Source organism: Eriocheir sinensis, unplaced genomic scaffold (genome assembly GCF_024679095.1).
Source record: "Eriocheir sinensis breed Jianghai 21 unplaced genomic scaffold, ASM2467909v1 Scaffold217, whole genome shotgun sequence".
Taxonomy (NCBI): Eukaryota; Metazoa; Arthropoda; class Malacostraca; order Decapoda; family Varunidae; genus Eriocheir; species Eriocheir sinensis.
This window is the reverse complement of record NW_026111518.1, coordinates 43,486-50,507: the sequence shown is the minus strand read 5'-3', so window position 1 is coordinate 50,507 and position 7,022 is coordinate 43,486.

The window sequence follows — 7,022 nt, the reverse complement described above, 5'->3', positions numbered from 1 at the left end:
GCTCGGCGTTGGTGTCTGTTGTTGTTTGCGTGTGCTCGGCGGTGGTGTCTGTGGTTGTGTGTGTGTTCCCGGCGGTGGTGTCTGTCTTTGTATGTGAGTGCCCGGTGATGGTGTATGTTATTGTGTGTGTGTGTGGGGGGTGGGTTGTGATCAGCGGTGGTGTCTGTTGTTGTGTGTGTGTGCCCGGCGATGGTGCCTGATGCTGGGTGTAAGTGCCCTGCTTTGGTGTCTGTCGTTGTGTGTGTGTGCTCGACGGTGGTGTCTGTGTTGGTGTGTGAGTGCCGGCCGTGGTGTCTGTTGTTGTGTGTGTGCCCGGCGGTGGTATGTGTTGTTGTGTGTGTGTGCTCGGCGGTTGTGTCTGTCGTTGTGTGTCTGTGCCCGGTGGTGGTGTCTGTCGTTGTGTGTGAGTGCCCAGCTGTTGTGTCTGTCGTTGTGTGTGTGTGCCCGGCGGTGGTCTCTGTTGTTGTGAGTGTGTGCTCATCGGTGGTGTCTGTGGTTGTGTGTGTGTGCCCGGCGGTGGTGTCTGTTGTTGTGAGTGTGTGATCATCGGTGGTGTCTCTTGTTGTGTGTGTGTGTTCGGAGGTCGTGTCTGGTTTTGTGTGTGTTTTACTGGCGGTGGAGTCTATGGTTGTGTGTGTGTGCCCGGCGGTTGTGTCTGTTTGTTTGTTTGTGTGTGTGTTCGGCGGTGGTGTTTGTGGTTGTGTGTGTTTGCCGGTGGTGGTGTCTGTGGTTGTGTGTGTATGCCTGGCGGTGGTGTCTGTGTTTTTTTTTGTGTGTGTGTGTGCTCGGCGGTGGTGTCTGTGGTTGTGTGTGTTTTCCCGGCGGTGGTGTCTGTGGTTGTGTGTGTATGCTCGTCGGTGGTGTCTGTTTTTGTGTGAGTGGGTGTGCTCGGCGGTGGTGTCTGTTGTTGTGTGTGTTTTCCTGGCGGTGGTGTCTGTGGTTGTGTGTGTTTTCCCGGCGGTGGTGTTTGTGGCTGTGTGTGTGTGCCCGGCGGTGGTGTCTGTTTTTGTGTGTGTATGTGTGCTCGGTGATGGTGTCTGTTGTGTGTGTGTGTGCTCTGCGTTGGTGTTTGTTGTTGTTTGTGTGTGCTCGGCGGTGGTGTCTGTGGTTGTGTGTGTGTTCCCGGCTGTGGTGTCTGTCTTTGTATGTGAGTGCCCGGCGATGGTGTCTGTTATTGTGTATGTGTGTGTGTGTGGGTTTTTGTGATCGGAGGTGGTATCTTTTGTTGTGTGTGTGAGTGCCCGGCGATGGTGCCTGATGCTGGGTGTAAGTGCCCTGCTTTGGTGTCGGTCTTTGAGTGTGTGTGCTCGACGGTGGTGTCTGTGTTGGTGTGTGTGTGCCCGGCTGTGGTGTCTGTAGTTGTGTGTGTGTGCCCGACGGTGGTATGTGTTGTTGTGTGTGTGTGGTCGGCGGTGGTGTCTGTCGTTGTGTGTGTGTGCCTGGTGGTGGTGTCTGTTGTTGTGAGTGTGTGCTCATCGGTGGTGTCTGTGGTTGTGTGTGTGTGCGCGGCGGTGGTGTCTGTTGTTGTGAGTGTGTGCTCATCGGTGGTGTCTTTGGTTGTGTGTGTGTGCTCGGCGGTCGTGTCTGTTGCTGCGTGTTTTCCCGACGGTGGAGTCTGTGGTTGTGTGTGTGTGCCCGGCAGTGGTGTCTGTTTTTGTGTGTGTGTGTGTGTGCTCGGCGATGGTGTCTGTGGTTGTGTGTGTTTTCCCGGCGGTGCTGTCTGTGGTTGTGTGTGTATGCCCGGCGGAGGTGTCTGTTTTTTTTTTTGTGTGTGTGTGCTCGGCGGTGGTGTCTGTGGTTGTGTGTGTTTTCCCGGCGGTGGTGTCTGTGGTTGTGTGTGTGTGCCCGGCGGTGGTGTCTGTTTTTTTTTGTGTGTGTGTGGTCGGCGGTGGTGTCTCTGGTTGTGTGTGTTTTCCTGGTGGTGGCGTCTGTGGTTGTGTGTGTATGCCCGGCGGTGGTGTCTGTGGTTGTGTGTGTGTTCCCGGCGGTGGTGTCTGTGGTTGTGTGCATGTGTATGCCCGGAGGTGGTGTCTGTGGTTGTGTGTGTTTTCCCGGCGTTGGTGTCTGTGGTTGTGTGTTTATGCCCGGCGGTGGTGTCTGTGGTTGGGTGTGTGTGCCCGGCGGTTGTGTCTGTTGTTGTGTGTGTTTTCCTGGCGGTGGTGTCTGTGGTTGTTTGTGTATGCCCGGCGGTGGTGTCTGTGGCTGTATGTGTATGCCCGGCGGTGGTGTCTGTGGTTGTGTGTGTGTGTATGACCGGCGGTGGTGTCTGTGGTTGTGTGTGTGTGCCTGGCGGTGGTGTCTGTGGTTGTTTGTGTTTTCCTGGCGGTGGTGTCTGTGATTGTGTGTACGCCCGGCGGTAGTGTCTGTGGTTGTGTGTGGTTTCCCGCCGGTGGTGTCTGTGGTTGTGTGTGCCCGGTGGTGTCTGTTGTTGTGTGTGTTCACGGCGGTGGTGTCTGTTGTTGTGTGTGTGTCCCCGGCGGTGGTGTCTGTTGTTGTGTGTGTGTGTGTGTGTCCGGCGGTAGTGTCTGTGGTTGTGTGTGTGTTCCCGGCGGTGGTGTCTGTCGTTGTGTGTTAGTGCCCTGAGAAGGTGTCTGTTGTTGTGTGTGTGATCCCGGCAGTGGTGTCTGTCGTTGTGTGTTAGTGCCCTGAGAAGGTGTCTGTTGTTGTGTGTGTATGCCCGGCGGTGGTGTCTGTTGTTGTGTGTGTGTACCCGGCAATGGTGTCTGTTGTTGTGTGTGTGTCTGCCCGGCGGTGTTGTCTGTTGTTGTTTGTGTGTCTGTGCCCGGCGGTGGTGTCTGTCGTTGTGTGTGTGTGCCCGGCAATGATGTCTGTTGTTGTGTGTGTGTGCCCGGCGGTGGTGTCTGTTGTTGTGTGTGTGTGCCCGGCAATGGTGTCTGTTGTATTGTGTGTGTGTGTGTGTGCCCGGCGGTGGTGTCTGTTGTTGTGTGTGTGTGCCCGGCAATGGTGTCTGTTTTTGTGTGTGTGTGTTCCCGGCGGTGGTGTCTGTTGTTGTGTGTGTGTGCCCGGCGGTGGTGTCTGTTGTTGTGTGTATGTGCCCATCGGTGGTGTCTGTTGTTGTGTGTGAGTGCCCGGCGGTGGTGTCTGTCGTTGTGTGTTTGTGTCCTCCGCGGTGGTGTCTGTTGCTGTGTGTGTGTGCTCGGCGGTGGTGTCTGTTGTTGTGTGTCTGTGCCCGGCGGTCGTGTCTGTTTGTGTGTGTGTGCTTGACGGTGGTGTCTGTTGTTGTGTGTGTGTGCCCGGCGGTGGTGTCTGTTGTTGTGTGTGTGTGTGCTTGGCGGTGGTGTCTGTTGTGTGTGTGTTCCCGGCGGTGGTGTCTGTGGTTGTGTGTGTGTGTGCCCGGCGGTGGTGTCTGTTGTTGTGTGTGTGTGCCCGGCGGTGGTGTCTGTTGTTGTGTATGTGTGCCCAGCGGTTGTGTCTGTTGTTGTGTGTGTGTGCCCATCGGTGGTGTCTGTTGTTGTATGTGTTTGCCCGGCAGTGGTGTCTGTTGTTGTGTGTGTGTGTGTGCCCAGCGGTGGTATCTGTTGTTGTGTGTGTGTGCCCGGCGGTGGAATCTGTCGTTGTGTGTGTGTGCTCGGCGGTGTTGTCTGTTGCTGTGTGTGTGTGTGCCCAGCGGTGGTGTCTGTTGTTGTGTGTGAGTGCTCGGCGGTGGTGTCTGTTGTTGTTTGTGTGTGCCCGGCGGTCGTGTCTGTTGTTGTGTGTGTGTGCTTGGCTGAGGTGTCTGTTGTTGTGTGTGTATGCCCTGCGGTGGTGTCTGTGGTTGTGTGTGTGTATGCCCGGTTGTGGTGTCTGTGGTTGTGTGTGTGTGCCCGGCGGTGGTGTCTGTGGTTGAGTGTGTATGCCCGGCGGTGGTTTCTGTGGCTGTGTGTGTATGCCTGGAGGTGGTGTCTGTTGTTGTGTGTGTGTATGCCCGGCGGTGGTGTCTGTGGTTGTGTTTGTGTGCCCGGGGGTGGTGTCTGTGGTTGTGTGTGGTTTCCCGGCGGTGGTGTCTGTGGTTGTGTGTGTGTGCCCGGCGGTGGTGTCTGTTGTTGTTTGTGTGTGCCCGGCGGTGGTGTCTGTTTTTGTGTGTGTGTGTCCGGCGGTGGTGTCTGTTTTTGTGTGTGCGTGTGTGTGTGCCCGGCGGTAGTGTCTGTGGTTGTGTGTGTGTGCCCGGCGGTTGTGTCTGCTGTTGTATGTGTTTGCCCGGCAGTGGTGTCTGTTGTTGTGTGTGTGTGTGTGCCCAGCGGTGGTATCTGTTGTTGTGTGTGTGTGCTCGGCTGTGGTGTCTGTTGTTTTTAGTTTATGCTCGGCGTTGGTGTTTGTCGTTGTGTGTGCATGCCCGGTGGTGGTGTCTGTTATTGTGTGTGTGTGGGGGGGGGGGGTTGTGATCGGCGGTGGTGTCTGTTGTTGTGTGTGTGAGTGCCCGGCGATGGTGCCTGATGCTGTGTGTGACTGCCCTGCGGTGGTGTCTGTCGTTGTGTGTGTGTGTGCTCGACGGTGGTGTCTGTGTTGGTGTGTGAGTGCCGGCCGTGGTGTCTGTTGTTGTGTGTGTGCCCGGCGGCGGTATGTGTTGTTGTGTGTGTGTGCTCGGCGGTGGTGTCTGTCGTTGTGTGTGTGTGCCCGGTGGTGGTGTCTGTCGTTGTGTGTGAGTGCCCAGCTGTTGGGTCTGTGTGTGTGTGTGCTCGGCGGTGGTGTCTGTGGTTGTGTGTGTTTTCGTGGCGGTGGTGTCTGTGGTTGTGTGTGTATGCCCGGCGGTGGTGTCTGTGGTTGTGTGTGTTTTCCCGGCGGTGGTGTCTGTGGTTGTGTGTTTATGCCCGGCGGTGGTGTCTGTGGTTGGGTGTGTGTGCCCGGCGGCTGTGTCTGTTGTTGTGTGTGTTTTCCCGGCGGTGGTGTCTGTGGTTGTGTGTGTATGCCCGGCGGTGGTGTCTGTGGCTGTATGTGTATGCCCGGCGGTGGTGTCTGTGGTTGTGTGTGTGTATGCTCGGCGGTGGTGTCTGTGGTTGTGTGTGTGTGCCCGGCGGTGGTGTCTGTGGTTGTGTGTGTTTTCCCGGCGGTGGTGTCTGTGATTGTGTGTATGCCCGGCGGTAGTGTCTGTGGTTGTGTGTGGTTTCCCGGCGGTGGTGTCTGTGGTTGTGTGTGTGTGCCCGGCGGTGGTGTCTGTTGTTGTGTGTGTGTGCCCGGCGGTGGTGTCTGTTGTTGTGTGTGTGTGCCCGGCGGTGGTGTCTGTTGTTGTGTGTGTGTGTGCCCGGCGGTAGTGTCTGTGGTTGTGTGTGTGTTCCCGGCGGTGGTGACTGTCGTTTTGTGATAGTGCTCTGAGAAGGTGTCTGTTGTTGTGTGTGTGATCCCGGCGGTGGTGTCTGTCGTTGTGTGTTAGTGCCCTGAGAAGGTGTCTGTTGTTGTGTGTGTGTGCCCGGCGGTGGTGTCTGTTGTTGTGTGTGTGTGCCCGGCAATGGTGTCTGTTGTTGTGTGTGTGTGTGCCCGGCAATGGTGTCTGTTGTTGTGTGTGTGTCTCTGCCCGGCGGTGGTGTCTGTCGTTGTGTGTGTGTGCCCGGCAATGATGTCTGTTGTTGTGTGTGTGTGCCCGGCGGTGGTGTCTGTTGTTGTGTGTGTGTGCCCGGCAATGGTGTCTGTTGTATTGTGTGTGTGTGTGTGTGCCCGGCGGTGGTGTCTGTTGTTGTGTGTGTGTGTGCCCGGCAATGGTGTCTGTTGTGTGTGTGTGCCCGGCGGTGGTGTCTGTTGTTGTGTGTGTGTGCCCGGCGGTGGTGTCTGTTGTTGTGTGTATGTGCCCATCGGTGGTGTCTGTTGTTGTGTGTGAGTGCCCGGCGGTGGTGTCTGTCGTTGTGTGTTTGTGTGCTCCGCGGTGGTGTCTGTTGCTGTGTGTGTGTGCTCGGCGGTGGTGTCTGTTGTTGTGTGTGTGTGCCCGGCGGTCGTGTCTGTTGTTGTGTGTGTGCTTGACGGTGGTGTCTGTTGTTGTGTGTGTGTGCCCGGCGGTGGTGTCTGTTGTTGTGTGTGTGTGTGTGCTTGGCGGTGGTGTCTGTTGTTGTGTTTGTGTTCTCGGTGGTGGTGTCTGTTGTTGTGTGTGTGTGTGCCCTGCGGTGCTGTCTGTTGTTGTGTGTGAGTGCCCGGCGGGGGTATCTGTTGTTGTGTATGTGTGCCCAGCGGTTGTGTCTGTTGTTGTGTGTGTGTGCCCATCGGTGGTGTCTGTTGTTGTGTGTGATTGCCCGGCGGTGGTGTCTGTAGTTGTGTGTGTGTGTGCTTCACGGTGGTGTCTGTTGCTGTGTGTGTGTGTGCCTAGCGGTGGTGTCTGTTGTTGTGTGTGAGTGCTCGGCGGTGGTGTCTGTTGTTGTTTGTGTGTGCTTGGCGGTCGTGTCTGTTGTTGTGTGTGTGTGCTTGGCTGAGGTGTCTGTTGTTGTGTGTGTATGCCCTGCGGTGGTGTCTGTGGTTGTGTGTGTGTATGCCCGGCGGTGGTGTCTGTGGTTGTGTGTGTGTGCCCGGCGGTGGTGTCTGTGGTTGTGTGTGTTTGCCCGGCGGTGGTTTCTGTGGCTGTGTGTGTATACCCGGCGGTGGTGTATGTTGTTGTATGTGTGTATGTCCGGCGGTGGTGTCTGTGGTTGTGTGCGTGTGCCCGGCGTTGGTGTCTGTGGTTGTGTGAGTTTTCCCGGCGGTGGTGTCTGTGGTTGTGTGAGTATGCCCGGCGGTGGTGTCTGTGGTTGTGTGTGGTTTCTTGGCGGTGGTGTCTGTGGTTGTGTGTATGTGCCCGGCGGTGGTGTCTGTTGTTGTTTGTGTCTGCCCAGCGGTGGTGTCTGTTGTTGTGTGTGTGTGCCCGGCGGTGGTGTCTGTTTTTGTGTGTGTGTGTGTGTGTGTGTGCCCGGCGGTAGTGTCTGTGGTTGTGTGTGTGTGCCCGGCGGTGGTGTCTGTTGTTGTGTGTGTTAGCCCGGCAGTGGTGTCTGTTGTTGTGTGTGTGTGCCCAGCGGTGGTATCTGTTGTTGTGTGTGTGTGCCCGGCGGTGGAATCTGTCGTTGTGTGTG